At 35.5% G+C, this 17,792-nt stretch overlaps 2 long non-coding RNA genes across 2 annotated transcripts in view; one reads left to right on the top strand and one right to left on the bottom strand.

The window, feature by feature from the left end:
- Window positions 1–17,792, top strand: part of LOC137488668 (uncharacterized) — a 108,002-nt gene that overhangs the window by 71,072 nt on the left and 19,138 nt on the right. The window lies entirely within an intron of this gene.
- On the bottom strand, window positions 6,459–10,704 carry LOC147839368 (uncharacterized). The gene is made up of 3 exons (XR_015518677.1): window positions 9,881–10,704; window positions 8,237–9,432; window positions 6,459–7,991 (listed from the first exon to the last, which is right to left on the bottom strand). It is a non-coding gene; the product is annotated as an uncharacterized LOC147839368 (long non-coding RNA).

Genomic DNA, 17,792 nt, shown 5'->3' with positions numbered 1-17,792 from the left:
ATTAATATGAAATTACATCCATCCATCCATCCATCCATCCATTCGTCCGTCCATTAATTATAGATCCATTCATCCATTCGTCCATCCTTGATAGTTTTATTAATTCCTTCATCTGCCTATTTATCCATTGGTTTATCATAGTTACATCTGTCCATCAAAGTTCTATCCATTCATTCTTAATAGTTGTCTCCATCCATCATCCATCCATCTTAGTTTTTTAATCACTCTATCACTGTCTATTGATTTATCATTTTATTAATCTGCAATTCCATCCATCCGTTTATCTGTCCGTCCATCTATCTATCTATCCGTTCATCCATTCATCCATCCATCCATCCATCTTTTTATCCATTATAGTTTTATCAACCCATCCATCCATTCGTCCATTGGTCCATCATAGTTCCATCTATCCATCCATTCTCTTTCTGTTTGCCCATTACATCCATCCATCTGTCTATCCATCCATCCATCCATCCATCCATCCATCCATCCATCCATCCATCATGGTTACATCTGTCCATCTGCTCGTCCATTTATCTGTCCATCCATCCATCAGTTACATACATCCATCATAGTTATATCCATCATTCTTAAGTTTTATACATCCATCCATCCTGGTTCCATTGGTCCATCTGTCTGTCCATAATTCTGAAATTTCCTTATACTATGAAACTTACCATATTTTATCATAATATCTTCTTGTCCATCCATCTATCATGCACAATTCTGCAATGATGTTCCAAATTGTTTTTAAAAACATAAACTTTTAAATATGATTTTACATTCAAAATTAAGGCATTCATACCCTTTAATTATCACCTTTTCCAGTAATATGATGTCACACTCTCATTCACTCATCAGGAGTCTTCTGTATGCCTTCTGGGAATCAAGGTCAGTTCTTGGCTTCTCCCCTCAGCATCCACTTCAGCAGATTACTAAAGGATTTCAGTCTGTTTACTATGCAGAGGATCATCCCATTAGTGCTTTATCTGAACTTTAACAGGGTTTTAAAAGCGGCTACTTTGTTACGAAGTCAATATTGCATGGAAATACCCAAAACTACATGCTTTTTTGACCCTTTCAATAAATACCTTTCCAAAATCTCAGGAAGCACTGCATCAGTATGTAGTAATGCAGAGTTAACTGTGTTCTTACACGGGTCTGTGCAGTGAACTCTACATTTAAGGCATGGTTATCACACATCTGGGGTGCTCTGCTATCCCCATAGAGAATTTGAGTTGACAGGGGTTCATCTCCTGAAGTCTACATGTTGGTAAAACCCCCTCAGGCTTAACTGTGACCTGCAGGTCAATAACACACGCATACAAACCGCTGATGTGCTCAGGGCAGCCAGTGCTTCAGCGTATCAGCCCCCTGGTGTTCTCACTGACCCAGTGACAACACATATACACACATACTCCATTTCTTAATCCTCGCATAGGTCACCTAGCCCCCGGTGTGCTTTGACACCAGTCCATCCATCCGTCCATTGTAATTTCCGTAACTACTGTTTGTGACCCTGTCTTGTACCTTCAATGCGTATTGCTTGATTAAACATTTGGATTCAAATGGACATCTGAACAGGCTTGTTCACCATTCACAACTGAATCGAGGATGTATCGAGGAGTATAATATCAGTATGATTTTAGTTTAATTTAGTATTTATAAATTTAAATAAAATGATCTAACTGCTCTATGAGTGGTATTTTTAACTAAAAACAAAGTGTGAAATGTTGTCCAAACATTTGAAGAGGTTTAAAAGGGGTTGTTTTTTAAACTCCTGAGCAGATAGACCATCTTTTCAGCTAAAATCTTTGATTTGGATACAAACAAAACTTTTCATCTAGAGCTCCTTCACGAGACTCCACACTTGTGAACAATCGCTCCATCAGGCTCGTACCATTCACACGGCTCTCAGTCCCGCCCAGACTCGTCAGCGCTACCAAGCCGACCAATCACAGAGCTTGCGTTACGCGTCGTTGCGACGTGTAGTTACATTTTTTGAGAGGTGCTGACGCCGATGGCCACGGCAAAGGCCTATGCGTCAGCGCCCGTAGAATATGCTGGCGTTTGACGCAGAAGTATAAATCAGCCTTAAGGATCTGGATTATCCTAAGGATGAGTAAGTCAACAGCTATGTTTAACAAAAACCTGCACAATTCAGGGCTTAAAATAAGAGTTGAGCTGATTTTATATAGAATTGTTAAAAAAAGGTGATATTAAAATTAATAAAATACATACAATATTAACATTAATTCTGCATAAAATTTTTGGTGTGTGTGTGTGTGTGTGTGTGTGTGTGTGTGTGTGTGTGTGTGTGTGTGTGTGTGTGTGTGTGTGTGTGTGTGCGTGCGTGCGTGCGTGCGTGCGTGCGTGCGTGCGTGCGTGCGTGCGTGCGTGCGTGCGTGTGTGTGTATACATGTATATGTATATATTATATATATATATATATATATATATATATATATATATATATATATATATAATTAGTTTGAAGGCAGAATTAAAATCTTAAATGTAAAGAAATATGGATTTTTAAAGTAACAATTTTTACTTAAATATATGTTTCCCGAACAGGTACATTTAAATTAAGATGTTACTTGAAGAGTCTTTTAAATTGTTATTGGTTATATTATTGATATAACCATTTGTCATTTAACCCTCATAATTCAATTCGAGGACAATAATATTTATGCAAGCCACTCACATTAATCATACTGACTAACTCTAAAAATATGTGTTAATATTCTTTACATAAACTTAGTAATTTAAAAGTAATTCCACAATTCCCAATGAAAAGACCCATGTTTCAGAACCAGCCTAACCGCATTCCACCAGTGTCAGAAGTGTTGAAACTCCATGTTCAATGATAAAATCACACATTTGTCACTCCCACACAAACCTGCACATGTTACTTGTCCAACAAAGCAGGCTGAAATCAAACAGTCGGCACCAGTTCATTATGGCAGTAATTATCAGGTCATTTTCTCCCAAATTTTCAGCAAATAGCTGAGGTTTCATCAAATGACGAGTCACCCATAATGCCTCTCTGTGCGTCGCCATCATTTTTAGAGCTTGACCTGTGATCCTCACCTTTCACCCCCACTCAAGCAGACCCCTTAATACCTTCCTGTCTCCATTATGGCAGCGCTGGGGTCACTGGCGTTAGAGGTCAGAGAGGAAAGTTCATCCTGCCACTCAGGTCACATCACTAAATAGCTGCATTGTGATATTTTTAGGTCAACTTTTGAGAAGAGGAAGAGAGGAAAGAGTGTGTTTTAGGTGTTAGAGAATGTGTAAACAGTCTAATTTACGGCATTTGCCAGTAGTTACAATTAATAGACCATCCAATGCATTGCAGCTGAATTGCTAAAGGGGTCATGTAACTATTTTTTTAAAGGCTTGATTGTGTTGTTGGGGTAAATTAAAAGTGTTCATACTTAATAAAAAATCATTCTACAAACGCTTACTTAACTTTCTGGTACTGTGAAGCCACTTACACACTGGTCAGCTGGTGCAGTGGGTTCTGATTGGCTAATAGTCTAGAGCCCATTAAAGGAAACATCATGCATGGGGGCAGGGTTTATTTAAATTGTAGGATTTGTGGTGTCATAAACACAGAAATAAACTTTAATAGTATTTTTTCCAAACGATTGTTGTATGCCTTAAAAAGTTAATTGTGTAAAATAAACTACCTGTATTGAACTTTGATTGTCATAACTTGCTATGCACAAATTCTGGTTTACAGTAACTAAAGGTTTTTTAAAAAGTGAAATCATAACCAAGGACCCATTTTAAAGCTTCCTTTACAGATGACTGAGAAGTGGAGTGTGTGTTGAGGTTTAGTGCGACTGAGGGCCAGACAGCAATTGTGTGAGATTGCTCATTAGTCATTTTCTTTGTCAGTGCAATGGAGGCGGCGTGACAGACAGGTGATTACTGCAGCATGAATATACCTACATCCGTACAGGTGAACTTTAAATTGCACCTGCATTTACACATTCTTTAAGAGCTTATTGCAAAACTTAAATAGACACACACACATTTACTTGCCTCACTTTATGGTTAAACTTTAGATTTTGTGTTATTTTTATTGATGGATGTTTTCATTATATATATCATTGTTTATTATAGTAATTTTATTTTATCATAATATTATTGATGTAATATAGAGAACTAAGTATTACAGTTTAATATATTATGTATATATTTATTTGTATATGTATATTTAGTTTTAATAACTAAGCTACCCATTCATGCTACTTAATTATAATTTAAAGTCCAGAAAAGACATTGTCATTGTACATTTTTTTATTAATTTTTTTATTCATTCATCTTCATCTTAGTCTCTTTATTCATCAGGCATTGCCACAGCGTAATAAATCACAAACTTATCCAATTTTTTAATTAAAAAAAAAAAAAATTATTTCCCAAATTATGTTTAACAGAGTTTTCACAGTATGTCTGATAATATTTTTTCTTTTGGAGAAAGTCTTATTTGTATTATTTTGGCAAGAATTAAAGCAGTTTTTAAGTAAAAAAAAAAATTTTTTTTGGACAAAATTATTATCCCCTTTAAGCTATATTTGTTTTCGACTGTCAACAGAACAAACCATCATTATACAATAACTTGCCCAATTACCCTAACCTGCCCAGTTAACCTAATTAACCTAGTTAAGCCTTTAAATGTCACTTTAAGCTGTATAGAAATATTATTTACTCTCATCATGGCAAAGATAAAATAAATCAGTTATTAGAGATGAGTTATTAAAACTGTTATGTTTAGAATTTTTTTTTTTTATTGTTTTAGGGAAAATTATGTTTTAGGGAAAAAGATCATATTATAGTATAAACAATGTACTGTATTTTTTATAATATTTATATTTAGTTTTATTAATAAATCTATTGAGGCTATTTTATTATAATATTATTTTCAATTCTTTGAAAATAAAAAATCTAAATTATATTCAAAACTAAAATAATAAATGTAATTCTTTCAAAATAATAAATTAAAATACTGTGTTATGGTTTAATATATTTGTAACCATTTTTGACTAAACAGAAAAAATTAAAACTGGAAAGCAACCAACAGATATTCATCTTTCTAGTTTGACATCATGACTGGAATGACTTCGTTTTAATAATAACTTTTTTATTTTTTTAACTTAAAATGAGTTTGTCTTATAGCAAAATTGCATGCTTGCTATTTCAGGCCCGTAGGCAGTGGGGAGTTCGGTTTGTTCGAAAGACTCACTGACAAAGATCCAGAATTTTCCCCATTGCTATGCCATCATAAATTGTAAACGTAACCCATCGAAAAAGACTTTAGGACTAAGCGGAATCCTCTGTTGGCTGTTGCTTCGGTGTGACTTCAGCTAATTAGTTTTGCCCAGTGCAAACAGTTATTTTTCATGAGTCCAACATCCAGCTGTGCAACATGCAATATGACATAAGTAAAGTGACCATAGGCTACAGTTTTTAATTTAATTTAATTTCTAATCATAAATGAAAAATACGAGTTAGCATTTGTATTTCTTTATTCTAAATGTTTAGAAAACTTTTTTGTTTACATCAAAAAGTCATAAGGACCATCCGACAAGCTAATCTAGCTAAAAAATAGTGTCAAAAAATGTCATTAATAAGCAGCGTTTAAATCTGATAATTAAATATAAAATAAAGCAATCAACTCATAAGTCCACTTTTTCAGAAAAAAAGAACCACCCCTTTTACTAGGCTGGCTATGGGCCTGTATTTAGATGTGTTTTTGTCATCTTATTTAGTCTAAACTTTCCATCAGTGTGATGCTTGAGTATTACTGAATGTGCAAACCCATGTTATGCAGCTTATGAGTGACTGGGAAAGCAAAAGAACGTTGATGGTTTGGTGCAATATCACACTACACATCCCATAATGATCATATGTTAGGTCAGTAAACAGCCTTTTGAGGCCTTGAGTACATGACCAAATATGAGTTTACACTATGAAAGCAATTTAATCAATATGCAATTTTGACTATTGAGAATCTGAAAACATTTTAGACCCCATCTGTATTTAGCGCCATCCACTTGCAATTGGCCTGCCAAAAATGGTATGCTTGTACTAGGTGTTAAATGGCTTTTTTACTGTGAACTTTCATGGGTTTCTTGCTGTTCAGACAGTATGGGGGCTGTATTTCATTATCTCTCAGACACAGCTACAGGGTTGTATGATTCTCACTCCATATAAAGGTAATATTTATCTTACTGTGGCCTTAACAGTCTCCTAACCACCCACAGACTGTATCCACATCCATGCAATGAGGGCACTTAAGGACTGACTCTGTGTGTAAGTGTGTGTGTGTGTCGTTCACCCCTATATCTGCTATACACTAATTCATTTTGTCTCAGAGCCGAGTGTGTATTTCCCCACCATCTGTAATGTTGTTTCATCCTGTTCCTGTCCCTCACCGGCACACTTTAGAGATAAAAGCGCTTGCTCTCTCATGTTTTATAAAAATGATTATTTAAAACTTGCCCACAGTGCTGTCTGCCTCCATAAAGATTCCTGTGTGATGACATGGCAGAACAGACTTGTAATACAGCCATTGGAGAGGGTGATTGATCGAGCGGCGCTCACCCCAAACCAAACTCTCATATGCTGGATCTGCAGTGACTTGCCAGAGCTGAAAGAGGTATTAGGGTGTGTGTGAGAACCAGAGGAGACGGAGAGAAACAGAGAAGGAGGAAGGAGACTTTGATGAGGGTGAAAAAAAAAAACCTGCAGCCAGGTGTAAAGTGGGACCTTTTTTTGTTTCTTTCTTTACTCGTTCTACATTTAGAGATGTCTTTCTGAACACACACACATGCACCCGCTCACCCAGTCTCTCTTGGGTGCTGCTGCCTGCTGTGATTTATGCGTTCTGCATACAATAGCAGCGAGGCTGGAAATGGAGACAGGGCATATTTAATATACTGTTCGACCAGTTCAATGTGACAGTTTGCCCAAAGCACCAAATGATGGAAAATCTTTCGCTTGGTTATCCTCTTGTGCTATTGTTAAAGAAGTAGTTTACCCAAAAATAAAAAGTGAGCTTTTTTTAAAAATAATTCTACTTATTTTTTGGTAACACTTCAGTTTAAGTAACAATTACCAATATTTATGACTGGCTTATTAAATGTGTATTATGAAAAATATTGGCTGTTTATTGGTGCTCGTAAAATATGATCCTAATCTACATTCCTAATCCTACACTGTAGTTTTACAGTTTTATTTTTTTCCTGGCAGCTGGGATGCCAGAAAAAAAACTGTATAATAATGGCTGTTAAAGAAGTTTACCATAGACTAACAGACGTTAAATTTGAGAAATTTCCTTAAATTTGCATTTCTGCTAAATTTCTGTAATTAAACGCCTGTTATTTTATGGTAAATTTCTGTAATTTAATGTATGTTACTTTACTGTAAATTTTAGTAATTAAAATGCTATTATTTTTAAGTAAATTTCTGTATGTGAACGGCTGTTGTTTTACAGTAAATTTCTGTAATTTAACAGCTGTTATTTTACGAAAAATGTCTGTAATTTAACATCTGTAATTTTATGGTAAATTTTTGTAATTAAACGTCTGTTATTTTACGGTAATTTTCTGTAATTAAACGGCTGTTACTTTACGGTAAATTTCTGTAATTTAACGTCTATTATTTTACGGTAAATTACTGTAATTAAACGTCTGTTATTTTTCAGTAAATTTCTGTAATTTAACGTCTGTTATTTTTACGGTAAATTTCTTTAATTTAACAGCTGTCATTTTACGGTAAATTTCTGTCATTTAACGTCTGTTATTTTACGACCAATTATGGTAAGCAACCCCAGCTGCCGGAAAAAAAAAAACGTAAAATTATGGATATCCTATCTAATACCTTACTAACTACCAATAGTTTGTTGAATTATGGATATCCTATCTAATACCTTACTAACTACCAATAGTTTGTTGAATTATGGATATCCTATCTAATACCTTACTAACTGCCAATAGTTTGTTGAATTATGGATATCCTATCTAATACCTTACTAACTACCAATAGTTTGTTGAATTATGGATATCCAATCTAATACCTTACTAACTACCAATAGTTTGTTGAATTATGGATATCCTATCTAATACCTTACTAACTGCCAATAGTTTGTTGAATTATGGATATCCTATCTAATACCTTACTAACTACCAATAGTTTGTTGAATTATGGATATCCTATCTAATACCTTACTAACTGCCAATAGTTTGTTGAATTATGGATCTCCTATCTAATACCTTACTAACTACCAATAGTTTATTGAGCTAAAATTGACCTACAATTATACCCTAAAATGAAGTTTGACCCTTTTCGTTTTATGTACTACAAAAGGAGATATTGTTTAAAACAAATCCTGCATAAACTCCATACAAAGCAGTGAATATTGATTGTTTTTAAAGGATCATTTCACTAAAAAATGTTAATTGTATTATTAATAACTCACTTTCATGTCATTCTAATCTTCTTTGTTCATCTTCGTAACACAAATAAAGATGAAATCCTGGAGCTCCTTTAAAGTAGATAGATAGATTGATGGATGGATGGATGGATTGATAGATGGATGGATGTTCCATGAGACATTCAAAGTCTTGAAAAGGAACCAAAAACAATAGAATTGTCATAACATATGAAGTCATATGAAAAAATCACTTTGTTTCACAACAGTTTCATCTTAGTGCCCATAGTACATGCACACCCTGACACGTGAGAAAAATTAAGAAAACGGAATTTTTTCAGTTTTTTTTTGCCATAAATAAAGTGTTCTTGGAGCTTCGTATTATTACAGTTGAGCCACTGAAGTCACAAAGACTTTTTGTCAATGTCTTTGTTTTCTTTTCTGGGGTTGGTTGCACCAGCAGTGTATAAGTTTAAATGTAGCCAAGTTGTGACTTAAAGGGACTCTAGGTTACAACTTGCACACTAATAAATATTTTTCATCACTGAACTTAGTTTAAATGTAACGCTACATCCCAACTAAATATTTACTGCAGCATCCCCCCATGTATAGCGGTAGAAAAGAGATGACAGTGAGATTAGTTTACATTGAGGAGCTCCCGATAATAATAAAGAATGATTTCCCTCCACTCAGCCTTATTTTCCTCCCAAATCTCAATTTTTTCGGTTTGTGAATTTCCTTTCAAGGAGTTTTTGTGTTAATTGTATCCATAAATTAAAATGAGAATTTTTTGAATTATTCTCCCTGCTGTTTTCTCTTACATAAGAAGGATATAAAAAAAAATTTAAATCAAGTTTAATGTTGTGATAACTTAATGTGTATTTCGCATGCATTCACTGCTCGCAGTGCAGATATTTCTATGTGCATCATCTAGCCGGCAGCTAGCTTTCTGCAACTCTCACATGGTCGCCCACTGAAGCTAAGCAGGGCTGCGCCCGGTCAGTACCTGGATGGGAGACCACATGGGAAAGCTAGGTTGCTGCCGGAAGTGGTGTTAGTGAGGCCAGCAGGGGGCGCCCAACCTGCAGTCTGTGTGGGTCCTAATGCCCCAGTATAGTGACGGGGACGCTATACTGCTCAGTGAGCGCCGTCTTTCGGATGAGACGTTAAACCGAGGTCCTGACTCTCTGTGGTCATTAAAAATCCCAGGATGTCCTTCGAAAAGAGTAGGGGTTTAACCCCGGCATCCTGGCCAAATCTGCCCACTGGCCTCTGTCCATCATGGCCTCCTAACCATCCCCATATTCCAATTGGCTTCATCACTGTCTCCTCTCCACCAATCAGCTGGTGTGTGGTGTGCGGTCTGGCGCAAAATGGCTGCCGTCGCGTCATCCAGGTGGATGCTGCACACTGGTGGTGGATGAGGAGATCCCCCACCATTGTGTAAAGCGCTTTGAGTGCCCAGAAAAGCGCTATATAAATGTAAGGAATTATTATTATTATTATTATCTGTTAAGTAAGAACAAATTTAGTTACAAACTATTTAGTAGTTACTAAGCCTCTTTACATTCCAGTTTAAGAAAGAACTTACGAACAGCTGGTGCAACCCTACCTTGGACTTTGGATACTGTCTATGGAGGATAAGAGAGCTCTCTGATTTGATTTAAAACATTTTATTTTGTGTTCTGAAAATAAATAAACCTCTCCAAGGATATGGAATGACAAGAAGGTGAGTAATTAATGCAGATTTTTCATTTTTGGGAGAATTTTTTATTTTATTTTATTTTTTTATTTAATTGAAACATAAAATAAAGGCATATGACTAGTATCTTCCGAATATATGACACGTATATTCCAAATGTTCTGGGGGTATTTAAGGGATACATGCTGACTCTCTTAGGAGAAGCACACAAGATTAGGAAACTGACTCATATATACAGCCAATATCTTTTTTTCTGAGGTTAATATGTCTTGTTATATTGTGAAAAGAAAAAACGAAGACAAGCATATTCAGAAATCAAGGGAAAAAGAAAGGATTATAGTGGGAGGATAGACTGAATGCAAAGAAGTAATGATAGAGGAATTAAGGAAATCAAGGAAAAAGTAGGTAGAAAGTAAAGAAGAAAGGTAGAGAGAAAATGGAAATAAAGAAGTCAGATAATCAGACAAAAATCTGAAAAGAAGACAGACAAACTGATGAAAAGTTAAAAAGGAAGACAAACATAGTAAAGAAGTATGGATGATAGATGGAAAATGCAGACAAACAAACAAGGGAAAAGTTTTAGCACATTTCAAAGAAATTCATTTGCTCAAGGTTTGCTGTTTGGTTTTATTCAGGTTTGCTGAAAGTTTGGCAATGTGTATTTGTCTATTATAATCCATATCTGAATGATTGATGATTTTTGGGCTGCATCTCCTGCTTGTAAAGAGTTACTGATTGAAAGAAATCTGAAAAGAGTTCAAGTCAAATCATTCTTCAAATACCGGCCTGTCATAAAACCACAGACTCTGTTTCAACACTGATCTCTGAGTAAAACTGCACTCTGTGACCCAGAGTTCACAAACTCATGATAAGCATTTGGCTCCCTGTCAGTTCACAAGAATGAATTGGAATCAAACTGTCCATAGCTCAAGGTAATTTGAATCAGTATTTCCATCTGAAGACAGACAGAAATGACATGTACAGCAAATTCTGTTACTGACAAGACCAGTAATTCAAAAATAATTTCTCACTTGTCTGTTTAATGGGATAGCTCATTTAAAAATGGCTGCTGGTTGCTGGCACCCATTAATTTCCATAGTTGAAAAACTGCTATGGAAGTCAATGGGTGCCAGCTATATCAGTATTTTTAAAAAGATCTTTTTTGTGTTCAACAGGAGAAAGAAACTCAAATGAGGGGTGAGTAACTGATTGCAGAATCTTCATTTTTGGGTGAACTATTCCTTGAAAGTGTCCATAAATGCCCTATTCATGTTGCTGGCTCAAAAAGGAAGACCTTATGTTATGTAAGATCATTCTGCAAAATGTATTCTTCATGATGGGCAATAAAGCATGAGTTAATTTTTTAATATAATGATGATATAAATTGTTGCACTTGCAGGAATCCAGCTGCAACATTTTTTGGCATCTCTGTTTTATAGAGCATGATTTGCTCACAATAGCAGCAGTCAGTACACAAAGAGCTCAATGAACGAATGCTGAGAGCGCTGAATCACAAATCAGATTTCCTCTGTGGATATTGAGTAATAGTGCTGGCCACGAGCGATTCTGCAACGGAGTCAGACGAAAGCTTTGTTCACACAGCCGGCACAAATCTAATTTCTGTCGTGCATTCAATTCAAACCTCATTATTTATAGTCTGAACAGCAGAAAAACACATGGAATCTGATTTTTACAGAGTTTGCTGTGCAATACTGTATTGATTTATCAAATGCCATTCCTTTCTTTCAAAGATTTCACTAATTCATGTAGCTTAAATGACTCCATGTTCAGCTTTAACCTTAAGGCCGGGACTCACAGAGACAACAGTCCACTCTTAGCCAACATCCGGATGTCATTGAGCCTCAGCCAGCTAAGTTTTTGTGATGTTTTGCATTATTGGGACAAGACGGACCCCATTGGGAAGTTTTTGATCAATTTGGCTTGTTGACGTTCATCTGTGAGAGATACATCTTTGATTGCCTTTTCTGATTGGATTTCACTTTTTTGAATGGTACATATGCACTATTTTCACCTGCTGATATTCAGGTCATGCATTTCTATATTTTTTAGTTTGAAAAACATTTAACACATGGTGCTCTAGGGCCCTAATAATATGTTATGTGATTTTGAAACTTGACTTATAATACAAATAATGATGTGCATTTGTTAGATCAAAAGTTCACTGTAATTGTCAAAATATTGTGAACTATTATGTTTTCTTATTTTTTTTATTTATTTGCCAAATAACGCAAATACATACACGATCCTCCAGAAATCATTGTGAAATGTTGCTTATCTTAAAAAGAAATTTTACAATTAAGAATAATTTTATTCGGCAATGAGGCATACAGTGCATCCGGAAAGTATTTATAGCGCTTCACTTTTTCCACATTTTTTAAAGTTACAGTCTTATTCCAAAATTATTTTTGTTTCATTTATTTTCTCAATTCAACACACAATACCCCTTAATGACAATGTGAAAAAAGAGTTTTTGAAATTGTTGCAAATGTATTAAAAATAAAAAAAACCTGAAAAATCACAGCTTTTGCTCAAAACTTTTTTGATGCACCTTTGGCAGCAGTTACAGTCTCGAGTCTTTTGTGAGTATGATTCCACAAGCTTGGCACACCTGTCTTTGGGAATTTTTGCCCATTCCTCTTTGCAGTACCTCTCAAGCTCTATCAGGTTGGATGGAAAGCGACTGTGTACAGCCATATTCAGATCTCTCCATAGATGTTTAATAGGATTTAGGTCTGGGCTCTGGCTGGTATTCTCAAGGACATTTACCGAGTTGTTGTGAAGCCACTCCATTGATATTTTGGCGGTGTGCTTTGGGTCATTGTCCTGCTAGAAGATGAACCCCTGCCCCAGTCTGAGGTCAAGAGCACTTTGAAGCAGGTTGTCATTCAGGATGGCTGTGCACGTTGCATTCATCTTTCCCTCTATTCTGACTAGTCTTTCAGTTCCTGCTGCTGAAAAACATCCCCACAGTATGATGCTGCCGTGGGGATTGTTTTAGCCTGGCATTTTGGTAAATTATAGTCTCATCAGACCAGAGAATTTTGTGTCTTATGGTCTGAGATCCTTCAAATACCTTTTGGCAAATTCCAGAAACAGAGTGGCTTGATCACCTCCCTGACTAAGGCCCTTCTCCCCCGATCACTCAGCTTAGATGGCCGCCAGCTCTAGGATTAGTCCTGGTTCCAAACATCTTCCACTTACAGATGATGGAAGTCACTGTGCTTATTGGAACTTTTAGAGCAGCAACAATTTTTCTGTAACCTTCCCCAGCCTTGTGCCTCGACAATCCTGTCTCGGAGGTCTACAGACAATTCCTTTGTCGTCATGCTTGGTTTGTGGTTTGACATGCACTGTCAACCCTGGGACCTTATATAGACAGGTGTATGCCTTTTCAAATCATGTCCAATCAGCTGAATTTACCACATGTGAACGCCAATTAAGCTGCTAAAACTTCTCAAGAATGATCAGTGGAAACAGAATGTACCTGAGCTCAATTTAGAGCAGGATGTTCAAACTCGGTCGTAGAGGGCTGGTATCCTGTAGAGTTTAGCTCCAGTCCTGATCAAACATACCTGAACCAGCTTATAAAGCTCTTGTGAAAATGTCCTTGCTCTGTTTCTGTATCAAAATAACCCCAAATGTTACCCAACCCTAAGGAGCACAGCTACTAAAGAAAGTCCTGGAAGGTAAAGGAGTTTTGGCTTTTTAGATTGGATCTGTTAAATTAAATCAAGTGACTCTTTAAATGTTTATCCTACTGAGTTGTCTGCACGTGTTTTTTTTAAATGTGCATATTTAAAATAAATGCACATCTTAGTGTTTCCATTAAGTTCTTTTTATGCGATATTCCAAAACGCTCATAAAAATAGGTGGATGGAAACAAAGCTAGCAATCTTAATGAACTGTTGTTTGATAAATCCCTTAATAAGAGGACAGACATAAAAACAAAGAGAGCAAGTTAGAGTAATGCACAAATGAACTACTTTTAACAGCCAACCACACCATTTATCCCACTAGCGTGCAATTCTTGTATAAATAACCAGCTGCATAAAATCACACTCATTTGCAAGTTTTGCTGATTATGCAAGCACAAAAATCTGTAATTACTCCACTTTTCTAAATGCTCTTTCTCTTCGTGGCTTCTAGTTTTTTTCCAACAATGAATGTGAGCTCTTTCATGGCATTTGTGTATTATTCAATCAGGCCTCCATATGCAGTCATTTAGGAGCCATTGAGTCTGATGTATTGACTGCTGGCCATTTTAGCTGCTTGTACACATTGAATAGGTCTGCTGGACACTGAATGCATTTATAATGGGCCTATGGGTGTGTGGACAAAGACACTCGCTCTGTCTCTATTGCCTATATCTTTGCAATTACAACATTACAGTAATAATGTTAGCAGCTCCAAGCGTGGAAACACAATGGGGAGAGAGCAGTTACAGGATGTAAATGGTCATTTCAGCACTTCAGTAAAGATTGGGCTTAGAATTGAATTACACACACTGAGGATGTTGTTTATTAGTCAAGGATATAATTGTTTTAACACCCAGTTCACTAATAAACTGACTCTTAAATATGCTCTAATCTTCATAATTTTGGCGATTTTGTTAAACTTTTATTTAGCCGTGATACATGAAATTAAAAAGAAGTTTTTCTAATAAATTGTTTTGCTATTTATGGGTGAACTTTAAAACTTGAGCTATGGCTACTGAAAATTTAGCTTTTGCTTCACAGTAATAAATGATATTTTATGAAATATTAAAATATAAAGCAGTTATTTACAAATAGCAACAGGATTTATTAAATATTATTATTCTGTGTTGATCAAATAAATGCAATCTTGGTGAGGACAACAACTTATAACAGAGGTGTAACCAAACATTTGTATGATTTGTATGTCCAATTATGAAAACATGCCCAATTATTATATCTTCTTTTGGATCATCATTTAATTTTTATTTTTGGTAATTACCAGCTCCTCTAAAATGTACATCAATTTGCTTCTGCCTGCTTGCTACTGTTATTTATTTTGAGAATACATTTTCTTAATATTATGCTTTTATACAGTATGTACATTTAATCACAATATTAATAGCCGTCTTGTGGAATTGTAATTATTTATCAAGAAGTGCAGGCTTGGGTTAAGAATTTGAGAGCTCTTGTCAGGGTTAAGATTTTCAAAAGTGCTCTCTCTTTCTTTCTTTCTTTTTTTTTTTTTTAAAGGACAAAATTTTTCATTTTCAAAAATACCTGTGTACTTGTGGACATGGCCTTAGATGAACTCAACTATATTAAAACACATTAGGGCACAAGACGTGTTTGGTGCAATTTGTTGCAGTTTTCACACCAGCGCAACCCTAACTTTTACAATTTGAGCCACTTTGTTTAAATAGCAAATCCATTTGCACCACTTTGTGCACTCATGAGCGTGCTGGTTTAAAATAGAGGTGTGTTAGGCGCATTGTTGGCACGTTGCTATTTTGAAGTGATATTTGAACCATGCCATTTAAACCATGCCATTGACCAACTTAAAGCAGGTCTAAAGTCCAGCGCAGAGCACATTAGTTATGCGCCTATGTGAGTTTAACGCTTTCACATTACTTAATTGACACAGAATGTACAGCAATACACAGATATCTTTACATATGACAAAAATCTAAGGATTAAAATGTTACAAAAATTATTATTTTCAACCTAAATATTAAAACCACTGCCTCCATGCCTACTTTACCTTAGGGGGCTTTTTCTGTTTATTCATGACAATTTGCATTTGTAATGTTATTATTATTAGCAGTATTATTTATTAAATGCATAATTATATTTGTTTTAATAAAAACAAGCTTAGGTTTGTTCACCTGTCACGTTTTGGAGACGTATGCATCACCATATGGGGCATAAGTATGGGACGTGTGTTTGGATATAACTCTTAAAACGGAATAAACTGGTGTGTTTATGATCTAACACTTCGTTATTATTGTTCATTTATTCATTTGCTGGAAACTAGAACTGAATTTAGAAATAGTTTTTAAACAAATCTTCACCCTTAACGAACGTTAAATATGTAGGTAAATGAATTTCTTCAGTGGAGTGCATACAAATGCGTTTCCTTATCCACAAAATGAAAGAAGTAAAGAGTACAACTAAAGAGAAAGAGAAAGTAAAGAGGCTATTTCAGCATTCGAGCATTCAGTTTTTCCTCTTACAAAGTGCACCATGTAAATAGCAAATGCGCCATTGCGCTCTTGATGGGAATGTGAAATAATTGGTTTAGAGCATGTTATTCTCAAATCTCACCCATAACTCATAAAGAATAAGCACAACCCTGTTTGACTATGAGCTGGGGCGCAAACCATATTAGTAAGTGGATGCATACACGCACTTAATGCTTTTGCGTCATGCGCTTTAGACTTTGAACCTACATTGTTAAGATAGAGCCCTACATATCAACTACTCAGAAACATTAAACAACTTCACAAACTACAAGAGCTTTACTTATTACTAACCTGTTTTTCTTCATTTCGGTCAGATGTCTACAAATGTTACGAGATTTACTGAAAATACTTGTTTTTTTTTAGACCACCAATGTGGAGAACAGTATTTGCTTTACATGTGCTCTTTAACTCTTGATTTTTTGTTCATATTTTAATAAAAAAATATCTCTATTATAGCACTTTAAAAAAAATTATTGTCTACAGAACTAACCATTGTTCTCCAATGATATGACTAAATAACCTAACTTATAACCTGTAACTTAACCTAAGCCTTTAAATTGCACTTTAAGCTGAAAACATCCTGCAAAATAACTAGTAAAATATTATGTACTGTGATCCGAGCAAAGAGAACAGACATTAGTTATTAAAACTTTGTTAAAAATGTGTTGAAATAAAAAAAAAATTCCAAATAATTGTAGGAGTGCAGATTTAATCAGTAAAAAAGCAAAACATTTGCTGCAGTTATTTATTTTAGCGAGTAAGTGTTTGGGATTAGTGGTTGTGGGAGTAGTTTGTGCGTAAGTGACATTCAGTGTGGGTCACCGTAGAAAGGAGATGCATGGAAAATGTCCCGACACAGTGTTTTTTTTTTTTTTTTTTTGCTCCACAGTAAGCGAGAGCATGAGCTGACTAAAGCAAAAGTGCAGAAACACACATGCAGCCTCGATTCTGCTGACACTTCGGCTTCTGGGATGTTGGTTGCTCTGACAAAAAAAAAAAAAAAAACAGTACTGAGTAAACTGCATCTCTATAGACACAGACGCTGGTGCAGAGAATGACCTCTGAATGCTTGCTCCATGTAGCTCTATAAATTCACAACAAGTTCACGCTTTCTTTGCACATTTTCTTCGTATGGAAGATATAGTGTGTTGTTAAAGTGCGGCATTGCTTCCTCAAGCAGCTGCATTTAAGCGTCCTTGATTAAAGGCCTCTAATTTTTCCCATTTAAAAATATTTCAGGATCTTGTTAATGGAAAAGCAAGCCAGCCTCAGGGGACTGCAGTGTGTTTAAGTGAGTGTGTGTGTGTGTGGTGATAGAGTTCAGGTGTGTGTTTAATGTATATGAATGTGTATAGTGTGTGTGTGTGTGTGTGTGTGTGTGTGTGTGTGTGTGTGTGTGTGTGTGTGTGTGT

The sequence above is a fragment of the Danio rerio genome, chromosome 20 (genome assembly GCF_052040795.2).
Source record: "Danio rerio strain M-AB ecotype USA chromosome 20, GRCz13ab, whole genome shotgun sequence".
In the NCBI taxonomy this organism is placed as follows: Eukaryota; Metazoa; Chordata; class Actinopteri; order Cypriniformes; family Danionidae; genus Danio; species Danio rerio.
This window is presented reverse-complemented; position numbering and strand designations above follow the sequence as displayed.